Source organism: Epinephelus lanceolatus, chromosome 13 (genome assembly GCF_041903045.1).
Source record: "Epinephelus lanceolatus isolate andai-2023 chromosome 13, ASM4190304v1, whole genome shotgun sequence".
In the NCBI taxonomy this organism is placed as follows: Eukaryota; Metazoa; Chordata; class Actinopteri; order Perciformes; family Serranidae; genus Epinephelus; species Epinephelus lanceolatus.
The window spans coordinates 10,263,823-10,277,017 of record NC_135746.1 but is presented as its reverse complement, the minus strand read 5'-3'; the positions used below and the strand labels follow the sequence as shown (position 1 = coordinate 10,277,017).

At 42.5% G+C, this 13,195-nt stretch overlaps 1 protein-coding gene across 9 annotated transcripts in view; it reads right to left on the bottom strand.

The window, feature by feature from the left end:
- The window catches only part of adgrg6 (adhesion G protein-coupled receptor G6), a 145,653-nt gene that overhangs the window by 94,972 nt on the left and 37,486 nt on the right, over positions 1 to 13,195 (bottom strand). The window lies entirely within an intron of this gene.

Here is a 13,195-nt window from a genome sequence, read left to right as displayed (position 1 = left end):
TGGAGGTGATGGCAGGATGATACATTCATGAACTTTCAAAAAGACACAACCTCCACTGAAGCTGTTAGGGTAATATCACTCAGAGGACAAGATGCTAGTAGACAAGGACACGAGGGGACAGGACAAAAGAGGACAAGAGGATAGGACCCGTAAAAAGGTTGGACACAAGACCAGAGGTAGAAGAGGCAAACACCTACTGTTGTTAGAGGCAGGTGGGGAGGTTTCAAGGACAAACACAGTCAATTCGGCTGTAAAAGGATTCCTTGTTGACTATCAAAAGAGTCAACGACAAAGAGGACGAAGACAAAAGTTTTCAAGAAGGTTACGAGAACCTTTAGGATTCAGGAGACAAAACCAAGACTTTTTTTAAGGGACAAGATAAGGGGACACAAGAAGTGTAGTTACGAGAGTTCACTCCAGGAATCAGGAGAAAACAAAGACAAGACGGAGACAAGTCGTGCGGTTAGCCAAAGGTTCAGCATCCTAGACAGAAGAATCAGTCATTCAATCAATCAGCTGAAAGCAGATTGATTAGTTCAGACAGAAGTGGACTAAAACTGTCCACTTCCACCAAGTCACCAGATTCCCCCATCACCACACCCAGTTCCCACAGGTTTGATAAAACACCATGCACATGCAGAATAATCTCGTCAATAGATTTGGAAAAAGTCACCATTTTCAGGAAAGATTGAGCAGTCACATCCTGTTTATAAAACTGAGAAGACAGATAGAAGTGTCAACCTTGAGAATCACTTCACGACAGATTTCAGTCTTCTGGTGGAGAACCTTTTGTCCTCTGTAATTTAACTGCCTCACAGTTTGTGGGGACAAATGTAAGGAAATATTTCCCCATACATTTCAGATTACAGTAAAATGTCACTGCTGAAACTGAAATGTCCAAGAATCACATTCAAACCTGGATACTGTATGTTTTTAAACTCCACACAGTCACTGAAAACAGAATTCAAACTAATATGTACTAGGTATTTTCTTTTCACACAGCAGAGACAAAGCTTTGAATTTTGGTCCCTTACGTACCAACAGCCTTCACTGATTTGATGCTTTGACTAAGCCAGGCTCCAGGTAAGGTTACAAGTCCATATATGCCTGTATACTTCACATTATGATGACATCATTAGTGCAAAAACTAGTAAAAACTAGAATTACCGCAATGTGGTTGTCTGCCTCGGTCTCCCTCAAGTGGCAATTACAGTCAGGGTTTCGACGATATACCGGTTTTAAGGTATAGCCTACTGTGATATGAAAATTGACAGTTATCATACCATGAGCGTTTGTTTATCTACGATATTGAAAAAAAAAGCAACTGGACAGAGAATCTTTCATCATTGACACAATGGTTTCAAGTTTCAATTACAGTAATAAAATGTTTGTTTTACCAGTGATAACCCTTCTGTTTTCATTCCTTTATGGCATATAAATTCTGTAATACCGTGAAACAGTACTATTTTCTGAGACGCGTATTGTACCGTGAAAATCTCATACCGCTGCAACCCTTGTTACAGTTTACGTCCATGTCTGTCCAGACTCATATGTAGCTGTGACAGCTGACAACTATTGAAACATGGATGTTGCCTCAAAGAAGCTACAAAACCCGACAGCACAGAAGATCTATACCAGTGATTCCCAACTGGTCCAGATTTAGTCATTAGTTCAAGGTCCACACAGTTTAACATATTGAGCGTCATACTTGCGTTTGGCTGTCATCAACTTAGTTTGCGGTCTCTGTCAGGTAGCTGTCCATCAGTCACTCACTTTACAGTGGGTAACGGCACTTCAGAATAAAAACTCTGTACCACATATTCACTGTACTTGACAGTTTGTGAGTCACTTGTGGTCCATTCAGAATGGACCCATGACCCACTTTTGGACCGCAACCCACCAGTTGGGAACCACTGATCTATACAATCAGCACAGTTTCAAGATTAGAGTCACCAATTCAGTATCTGACCAAATGTCTCCCCTTCTGTTCCTGAGGTATGACGTTAAAACATGATGATGTCACAGCTGAGGTGACCTTTGACCTTTTGACCTTCATTATTTTATCCTGTTAGACATTTGTGTAAAGTTTTGTCATTATTACCAAATTAATTCTTGAGTTGTTGCCAAAAACATGTTTTGTGAGGTCACAGTGACCTATGACCACAAAATTCTACAAAGTTCACTGTTGAGTCCGAGTGGACATTTGTGCCAAAACTGAAATTCCCTCAAGGTGTTCCTGAGATATTATGTTCACGTGAATAGGAAGGATGCAAGGTCACAGTGACTTGATATCTGACCACAGTGGCACAAACGTTCACCTAATTTAAGAGAATGTTTGTGCCACATTTGGAGAAATTCCCTTGAGGTGTTCTTCAGATATGGCATTTGCAAGAAAGGAACAGATGGAGGTATGAGCAGATTAGCACGTGGTGGGTGAGCACTGATTTTTGCTGCTTTATTCAGTGTTTTTACCAGTTTGAATCACTGCATCTGTTTGTTTTGGAGAGGAAGAGACCTCTGTGTATAATTCAGCTCCTGAACAATGAACTCTGAAGGAATTCTTACCAGGAAAAATTTCAGCTGGTTGTGATCTTTAATCTGTAATCCTCACCGATAGACGCCACTAAATCTGACACACTGGATATTTGTAAGGTTTTAAACAGCGACACAACCAAATCTTCTGTCTAGATTTGTCTTCGGGAGGGATAATTTGCAAAAATCTGGACAATAAAAACTGGCTCTAAAATGTTCATGAAAGACTTCTGTCTGTTTGCATTTTTATATAATTCAGATGTAATCCACCCCCATTTTGTAGCAAAAATGCCTAATACCCAAATTAAAATGACTGTAGCTTCTGAACCGCTCTGACTACATGCATGCATGAGGCCTTGCCAGAAAGAAAACTCCCTGAAGTTTCTTGTGAAAGTGTCAGAAACACTCTAGGTGATACAGAGACAGAGTAATAGGCCTCTGAAGTCAGTAAAAAAATGAAGATTTTGCCTAAAAAAAAAAAAAAAAAAGTTTTTCAGGATGAATAACTGTCTGTGGCTTCATCTGAGCAGGTAAATGACACTGTGGGGCTGTAGGCACACTATCAATGAACATTTGTTTCAAATTTGAAGAAGACTGCTCAAAATATGACCATTCTACAGTGTTTTTCCTTCTTTGAGGCAACATCCATGTTTCAATAGTTGTCAGTTGTCACAGCTACACATGAGTCTGGACAGACATGGACGTAAACTGTAACAAGGGTTGCAGGGGTATGAGATTTTCATGCTCCAAATGACAAGTCGGTCACTCACTAAAGTACTCTGCAAACTCCTCTGTCGAGCTCACAGCAGCCGAGTTTTGACAGAAAACGGTGTGTGTGTGCATTATACTGATGCATTCTGGGTGTGGCCTGATTCAAACCCATGATATGAGCGGTACCAGAGTGAAATTGAAGCGGGAGATGAAGCGATGCTCTCAGTTTTTAAAATATCCGCTCTTGTGCTCGCTGTGCACTCACCTGCTCTGCCTGCAGACCACAGAGTGTGTAGAGGAGGTACAGAGTGTACCATCCATCAAGACAGACAGGACGCTCTGTACCTCAGCCTGCATGTATGGGCTCATATTGTCCCTTTACGTGTGTTTTTCTCTTCAGACCCTCACAGTCAGTTTTCAGCCTCAGAGTTAGCATGGTGTCATGTTTAGGTTCCTCTGATTGACAGTTTTTGGGTAACGTCAGGTCAGAGAAACAGAAAAGCACACAGGGCCTCGTCCACATTAAATCTGTCTCTACAAACAAACAGAAAACAGCAAAACGTTGGTTCGTCAGAGAAACTAAGTGACTGCCGCTGATCCAGTTTGACTGTTTATGATTTTTCACCCGAAACATAAAACGTGTTCATCATATTCAATAACAGCTGGAAAGACGAGCCGTCCCTCACGAAAAATAATAACAGACAAGAGCTGAAATGGAAAGTGGAAAGAATGGTTCGTCTCTCTCCCGCTCAGGGTAACAATGGCCTCCGTTGATCTCAGGCTCGGCCTCCACCGCAGCCAAAACCACAGCCAACGCACTGGAAACGTCACAAGCACCAGTATGTGTGTGTGTGTATGTGTGTGTGTGTTAACGCTTTTCTGTGTGTGTTTTAACCCTTCCTTATCCTTTAAAAAGCTGACTGTGGTCACGTTCTGCAGAAACATTTTACTCGTGGGAATTTTTGGAGGAAACTGTTGAAGTCGTTCAGACACTTTCCCCCACATCTCACCAACACATCAGCTCCACTCTGAAACCCTCAAGTCACTGACGTTACTTCTCAGCAGCTATTGTCCCCTAAGATACTGTGAGTATGTTCATTTCTGGATGTTTTCACTTTGTAGAAACATTTCGGAATTCAGTTGAGCTGCCTGGAACAAAAACTAACAACAGACAGAATGGGAATCACAGCTACGGCGTTGTATGACTCCGCCCACCACCCCACCCCGTGGTTGTATGACTCCGCCCACCAGTCCCGTGTTTCTGACAGTCTCCATCCATGTCAGTGAAAACATGGATGCTTCACACACACAAGATCTATACAATCAGCACAGTTTCAAGATTAGAGTCACCAATTCAGTATCTGACCAAATGTCTCCCCTTCTGTTCCTGAGATATGACGTTAAAACATGATGATGTCACAGTCAAGCTGACCTTTGACCTTTTGGATATAAGCTGTCATCACTTCATTATTTTAGTCTATCAGACATTTGTGTGAAGTTTGAACAACAGCAACATTTATGTTACAAAATTAAGCTTTATTATAACTCACAAGGTTCACCAACAAAACAAAGCGTATTCCCCGCAACAACAGCATGCTAACGTTTTTAGCACAAGCCTATGGCATTTTACATTGTATAAATTAGCAGTGAAGAAGCTAGTGGGGTTTCCTCTATTTATACAGCAACATTTAACACTATCACTTGTTAGAGTGGGCGCCACATGTACAAAGGCTACATCCTTTACGCAGTGTCTGTGAGTTCGATTCCGACCTGCAGCCACTTGCTGTATGAGTCAATAAAAACTTTGTGTCCACTGAGGCAAATTTTCTTTTAATTTTTTTTAGCTTACAAAAATAAACAGGAAGTCTGCATCGACATGACCTGTAGTAACATTTCTGGGGAGATGCACGTCAGGCTAAGGTGTAGGGTACTCATCTGTGCAGAGCCTATGCTGTAGGTATGCCGTCAGTTTGACGCAGAACTCCACAGTCTCACTTTTGATTGATCCAATCTGATCATTGATTGATCAAGTTACATCCCATACTTGCGAAAACCTCAGGTCATAAAAAAGCACAGCATTTTTAATTTAAAAAACAAAAGTCTGAAATTTTTTACTTTATCTCGTGACTCCTTAAATTGATCCTCATCATCACCTCATCATATAGCAGCTCTGACACTCTGCATATTTATTTACTGGAACGTGCTGAGTGTTCAGATAAAGAGCTGCAGGACTGATGTGAGTTTCAACATGTGTTTTCTGTGTGCCCCTCTCCTCCCTGTCACCACTGTCACACTGTGTGAAGCTCCAGTGAAAGTGACATCGACGCTGCTGCGATTATCAAAAAACAACTAACGGCTGTGCTTCACCGAGCTCGGACACACAAACATGACGCTTCCTGCGCCCAGAACTACACACAAAAACACAAACTGTACACATACATAATTCAAGGCAAACCCATTTCCCCTGAGAGTGTTTACTGTGTGTGCGTGCGTGTGTGTATGTGTGTGTGAGACTGAAACCTCTGCAGCCATTAAAGTTGTTCAGCATGAAATTTCAGGAACATTTGGATGCAACATCAAAAAGCAACAAAGTCCTTTTTCCCCACTAATGGAAAAACTAGAAGCAGCCACACAGCTCACTCTCACACACACACACACACACACACACACACACAGAAACAAAGCTACTTACTCTACAGGCTGAATGAAATCAGTGGATCAGGAGAGATGTAGAAGTCTACACTCCCCAGGAGAGACGGGGGAACACACTGTGTCCCAGTGTGTGTGTGTGTGTGTGTGTGTGTGTGTGTTGGACACCACACAATTCAAACCCTCAAAAAGCCTAAAAGCTGCCTCTCAGGTTTCTGGCAGCACAACCTCACATTTCTCTTCATCCTGTCGGCTCTGACGCTGTGAACCTTCGACTGGTCGGATCAGCAGAACCAAACAGAACAGACGGTCAGATCGTCGGCAGGAAACACGGAGGACAGTCGGTTTGATGGTCCTCAACTCACAATGTTTGTCTGTACATTAACTGTTACTTAAAAGAGTAGTCCAACAATTGAGCATTGAACTTAGCAATAAAAGCAAAGCAGCAGAACCAGACATATCCTTTTTTATTCCAAATATTCTTGTCAAAACCTGACGCCTACATTACCCACAATGCAACTCAACCTCAGGCAGTTGTGTGGCAGATCGCAGTGAGTTATGCTATGAGCTTCTGATTAGGGATAGACTGATATGGATTTTTTAGGGCCGATGCTGATACCGATTTTTTTCCATCACCCTTAGCCGATGACCGATTATGGACTGCTGATTTTCTTGAGCCGATATTTGGGGCCGATACTGAGTTCAGTGCTCTTAAATCTTTGAGTAATGTCTTTATAAAATAAACAAATATTTAAGCTGAAGCATAAATAAAACAACTACTACTGTACACAGTAGGATTCAACAGCTTTGTTCAACTTAACCACATACTTTCAAATGAAAAAAAGTGCCAGGGAAAAATAAATCCGCGAACCCACGCGCGTATTGGCCGATGCCGATACAAGTAAAAAACTCAAATATCGGCCCGATATATCGGCCGGCCGATGCATCGGTCTATCCTTACTTCTGATGTATACCGGAGCCTCTAGCCTGCAGCAGTGATGAGGCCCCATGCGTAGGCTCTGCATAGAGCTGATGCACAAGTATTATTCCTCCTTTAAGGCCAATTTCCACCAGATGCGTGTTGGTTATGTCTCCGCTCCGGCACGGCAGTGGAGCCGATAGGATTCCATTCTAGTCAACGTGTGTGTTTCAACCAGCTGCGGCTGTGCTGCGTTCCGGCTCCGTCTCAGCTCCGGCACTCCGGAGCCCTCCGGAACAGATACGCAGGACTTCTATTTTTGCCGGACGCCGGAGCACAATGCAGCAATTCAGCACAGAGCAGATCGTGCGGGGCAGGAAGTCGTGCACAGAAACACGATAAAACATCCGGTTAATTTTCAAAATAAAATACAAAGTGTTCACGGCAGATCATATTTCCCTGCACTACACCTTAAAAACTACATAATGGGCAGAGGCAGGCCTGAAGTCAACAGGTCAGAGGTTTTCAGAAGTCATTTCACCCCGTGAACACCATGGACGAGGAGATATTCATCATGGCAGTGCACCGAGATGTCTTCCGGCGGAGCTACACCGCACCGCACAGCAAACGCAGCCGGTGGGTATTGACGGACGGCGGAGCACGCAGTGGATAACCACTGCTGCCGTTCCGCAACGGACATGCATCCAGTGGAAATCCAGCGTTAGACTCCTGAGTTTTGTTCCCTCTGGCCCTGATGCACATTTGAAATTTTGGTTCATCTTTTTTAACCCTTAATGTATTTGTACAAGTTTGAGTGTCGCTTATCGAAGACAGATCTGAACCTGAAGCAGCGTGAGGACTGAAACCTGCACCAAAGAATTATGAATTGCTCCTAAAAACAAAGAGTCCAGTCAAAGTCTGGACTCAACCAGCATTAGTGCTGACTGTGCAATCGATTAAACAAGACCAGAGTTGTTTGGATCCTGAGGTCTGCCTGTATGTGTTCTGGGTAAACTAAACATCCTTTACTGTATCTTGTTCCCAACACCTCCTGCAGTGGAGGAAGCACCGCTGCTGGTGCTGCTGCTGCTGCTGCTGCTGGCACACTGGGAACCATTGTGAACCATCTGTCCTGCATTAACTGCCACAGCTCCCCAACTCCACACATCATCTGTCCTCCAGGAGCCTCTGAACGACTGTTTCTTTAACATTATACAGTAAAAGCAAATCTGTTAAATCGTTCAGATAAGCCCCTTTTCCACCAACTTTTTCAGGAACTTTTATGATCAGGAATTTGTTTACCTGTGTAAAATCATTCCTGGTAATCTGTGTGGTTTGCAAAATTTATTCAAATTGGCGTGATGACATAGATGATTCGGCATGTGCCCTGTATTTGGGGTTACGTGCTTGTGTAGAGAGTTGGGGCTGTTTGTCTCAGCCAGCAGCTCAGTTTAAAGTATTTTAAGATAAGTGTCAAACTAAGTTAGTCTTATTAGTAACAATTCGCTATCAGCTGAACGAGCGTGCTGTCCTTGTGTAAGACATAACGTTAGTGTCGGTGGATGAGAGACTGTGGACAGAGCATATTGAATATCACTAGCTATGTTTCCATCCAAAAGTGATTTGAATCATTGGGAAATGCACATTAAAAGAAATACGAATCCCGTGTGTTTCCATTAAATGTACGGACTTTGGTGAAAACTACGAACTCGAGCGAGTTTTCCGCAGAACCGGAAAGAAAACAAGTCTCGCATTCTTCTTCTTCTACGCTTTCTGGCGGTTGGCAACCAGCTCGTAAATGCATTACTGCCTTCCCGACCTGGAGTGTGGATATCACCATGGAGAGAGGTGCGCCACGTCAGACTTAATTCAAACATAACTGTTTCCATCCCCCGTTTTGGGAATCAACATTTTTTTTGAATCAACCAAAACCCGGCTAAAGCGAGCGTATTTTAGTTTGTGTGAATCAGGGGATTTTAATTAGAATTTTGGCTTTTCCATCATAATTTTCCGATGCGATACTTCTAGATGCGCATCTAAACAGGCTGATGGAAACATGGCTACTGTTTACATGTTCATGCTGCTGAACACATGTATTGATTAAGTATTGGCTTCTTACTCTCTAAGGGTTAATGTCACTTACAGTAACGAGTGTAGCTGCCGTCAACTCGAATCATTTTCGAGTTCGGCCGCTCGGCTGTTCACAGGTTACCGTGTTGTGTTGGTGTGTGTGTGGATGTGTGTGTGTGGAGGAGTTCAGCGCCTGCACAAAAGAACTGATACTGTCAGCGCTGATCAATACTATAGTCTTTGATCATTTAGCTCCAGGGCTAATTTAGTACTGGGTGTCAGCCTTAATCAAAACACAAACGAAGTGAAGCTTGTAGAAATAAAGCTTGCGGCGGCTGCCCATACCAGGAAGTGCAGAACGCTGCAAGTGTGCGTTCCACGATCAGCGTTCTTCAGCACACAGCCCCGCCCCTCAAGAATTCTGGATAATCTGAAAAGTCCTACCCGCCTACCAGGTACTTTTTCCAGGGTAAATTTGGGGTTGAGGGAAAGTTTTTCACCCGGGTAATTATGGTGGAAACGCGCCGAGGCTTTTCAAAATTCCGGGTAAATGATAAAATTTCCTGCGGTGGAAAAGGGGCTATAGATCCTCCCACAGTTTCTCCTGAGGTCGGAGCTGCAGCTCAGAAAGGAGACATGTTAAAGCTCTGTGCACTGAAATCATCTTATAGCATGAAGTCATATACGGTATCACTTTTACACCAACATCAACGTCTCTCTTCCCTCTGGTCTACTGCAGCCTCAAATAGCTGCTCCTGTTTTTTATCTGCTGCAGATGACTGGACTGACATATCTAGAAATCTGCTGCAGTATTAAGTCAGATGAAAGTAAAGGTTTATTTATGGTCAACAGATACAGGGATGGGCAGAACCTTCTGTCTGTACTCATGTTCTCTGAAAGCTTACAGTTACAGACGACACAGAGCAGGACCACTGGAGATCGTAGAGGCAGTTCAGTTCAAGTGACATGAAGAATGTAAATGATGGTAGAACTTGTTGGAAATTTGTTCTCCTTCACTATCAGCTTCCAGGTTCAGAGAGCAGGATGGTGACAGTTATGTTGTTGTAGAGATGTGGACTTGAGTCACAAATTTAATGAAATTAGACTCAACTTGACGAAATCAAAAGACTGGCAACTCAGCTGAAGTCGTGACTTTACTGGACTTGAGTCCTTTGAATTTAAAATACTTGACACCTTCCCTAGAGCTTAAAGATTAAACTGTATGTGATTTAAAACATGAGCCACAAATCAGCTTATTTCCTGAATCTGCAAACATTAATGTTCTTCATTTCCAGCAAGTTGACACAAACTCCTCAGATGATCCTCTTTGTTGGAAACGATCAAGTTGCAGCAGACAACGATGAAGAGCTAACGTTACGTCACTGTGCGCCAGTTATAATAAATGATACCAAAGATAATTTTGTTCATCGACATAAAAACTATGCAGCAATCAAAGAGAAATGTGTGGGTCGGAAATTACAGATTGAGATGCAACAACTTCAAATAATTTTTAATCTAATTACAAAATTTAACTAGAATTACCGCCTCACTATCGTATGACTCCGCCCACCAGTCCAGTGTCTCTGACAGTCTCCATCCATGTCAGTGAAAACATGGATGCGTCACACACAGAAGATCTATACAATCAGCTTGGCTATCGCTGGCACAGAAGCATTTATGATTCATGTTGATTTAATACATTAATCTGTTGTTAAAATGGAGGAGCAAATTTTGACTTCTTTAGGACTCGAAACTCAAAGTTTATGACTTGGGACTTGTGAAACACTGACTTGTTCCCACCTCTGTTTGTATAGAGTCTGTCAGTCGTCCTTATCTCTGTCTGTTCTGACATTTCTCTGCAGCTGATAACAGCTGACAGCTCAGGTGTGTGTGTGTGTGTGTGTGTGTGTGTGTGTGTGTGTGTGTGTGTGTGAGTGACAGCAAAGAGGAAGTGCACTGATGTAAATATGATTGGTGAGCTGATAACAGACTGTGGGAAACAACAGAGAGACATCACAGTGATCAGCTGAGATCAGAAACAGCAGCAGGACGCCATGACGACGGACAGAAGGACTGATGGAGAGACTGATGTCTGAAACTAGAGTCAAACTTTACCGAAACTTTACAGACAGATTTACATATTTGTTAAACTTTTTTACTCATTGATCTCGTGTCGTCTCGTCTCGTCTCGTCTCGTCTCCTCTTTCCCTTATGTGTCTCTATTAGAGGTGAGTTCAGCGGAGCCATCAGCAGGTGTTATTTCAGCGGTGGCAGGCTGATGCTCCTCTCAGGCCGTACGTCACCTTCACTGCTGCTCAGTATAAAACTTTACAGCTTCTTCTTCACTCACTGATGAACAGATGCTGCTGGACTGTTAACTAACGACGACAGAGAGACGCTACCACAGAGAGAGGAGTCATTAATAAAGAGTGTGTAATGAGTGGAGGATTACTGTTGGCACTGACACACACATTTACATTTAGATGGGTGGATGGTTTTGGCAGTGCGTGGGCGGCCGCTTGTCACAGAGTCAATAGGAGACGTTTCATTTGAGATGTTAATACTCCATGGCCCTGACAGCATTGTGCTCGCCGCTCCCTCGGCTTTAAACCTCCGCTCATCTGTGTTAATTGGATTGCAGTAAAAATCAAAGTGGAGTCAAATTGAATGAAATTAAATTTATTTACAGAATAAATTGCGACGGAGCCACAAATCATCAGCTGACTCTGCTGATGAAATAAAAATTAATGCAGATAATTTGTTTAACGTATATTTATACATGCAGAGACGTGTTCTGGGTCATCATGAGGGGGGAATTAGAAATATATAGAAGAGAGATGAGGAGGGAGAAAATAGGGAAGTGAATGAGAGAACAAGAGAAGAACGTGGAGGAAAAGAAAGAACTGACACGACAGGATGGAGGAAAGAAAGGAGAAATGATGAAAATAAACACTATTTGATGTTTTAAGTATTTTTGTGTTTTAAAAGATGATGCAGAGTAAAATCAGGCACAGCATTGCCAGGTGTTCGATAATTATCGTATTTGTACGATAATTTGGCCCTCTGTACAATGTACGATCAATAATCCCAAAAAAGGCCAAATGTACGATTTTGCTTTTTGTGAGCCCTGAAAGCATCTGTTCCCATGTGACATTTTCCAGCCAATCGCACTTTGCTTAGCGTGAGATACGGGTGACGTTTGTCTCTGAACAATGAGCACGACTGGCTGAATGGTCAGCTGTACCCGCCCCACGAGACGCTAGGATCCATCAGGAAGTCGAGCGAGAATGAGATTCAAAACAGAAGAAGAAGAAGAAGAAGAAGAAGAAGAGGAAAACCAGAAGCAAGGAAAATGGAAAAAAAGTAAACCAAAAATGTAAACACTAGAGTGACTATATTTGCCTATAGCGCATCAGTAGGATTGTTATTTTGGTTATGACGGATGTACGATAATTTCCCTCAAGATACGATAATTTTGAGTCTCTGGTACGATAATCCTACTTTTCCCAGCTGGCAACGCTGATCAGGCAGTACTCTCACTTCACATTACTTAAGTATCTTTCATACTGTGGACCAAATATTACACATTCATACTGTTTTCTCCTCGACACTGTTCGGCTCCATCACAAAAATCATTCTTCTGACTTTCAAGTTAAAATAAACTAATGATTGAAACAAACATAAAAGGAAAATCTGCGATTTTAATCCAGTTCACTTCTGTCAGATGTCAAATGTCAGCTCTGTGTGCGATTACACCACCCGGCTCTGTAAACAGTATAACTGTAAACACTAAGTCGCTACTCTCCTTGTTCCACATAGTCACCCATGAGGAACGGAGCAATACCAGGCTAATAATGAAATGTAAATAACATCAGATATACATTATCGGAGCTTCTGGAGGAGCACTAACACGACTGTGTATTTGTTTAGATGTTCAGGGTGTAACACTTATTTTCAGCATAAATCAGTAACCTGCAGTTTTAAATGTCTTCCTCAAACAGCAGATCCAGCACGTAATATGTAGACGTGAATGTCCACTGACAAATAGGCACCAGGTGACAAATTGTGGATGAGAATGTTTCGGTTAACCACAGGCTGCTGAAATGTAAACCATACAAATGTAAAGTTTCCGTGGTTTGCATAAATGTTCAATGCCAAAATTTACTCTGGTGACTGGTAACGTCGACAGTATCAGGATGACGTCTGAGTCGTTTATGTTTGTGTTTCAATAAAACTGCCACCAAACAAATGACCCAACGAACACTTTTAGACTTTCAGTGTGTGTGTGTTTTCTTAGCATGTGTGTGGACGGCT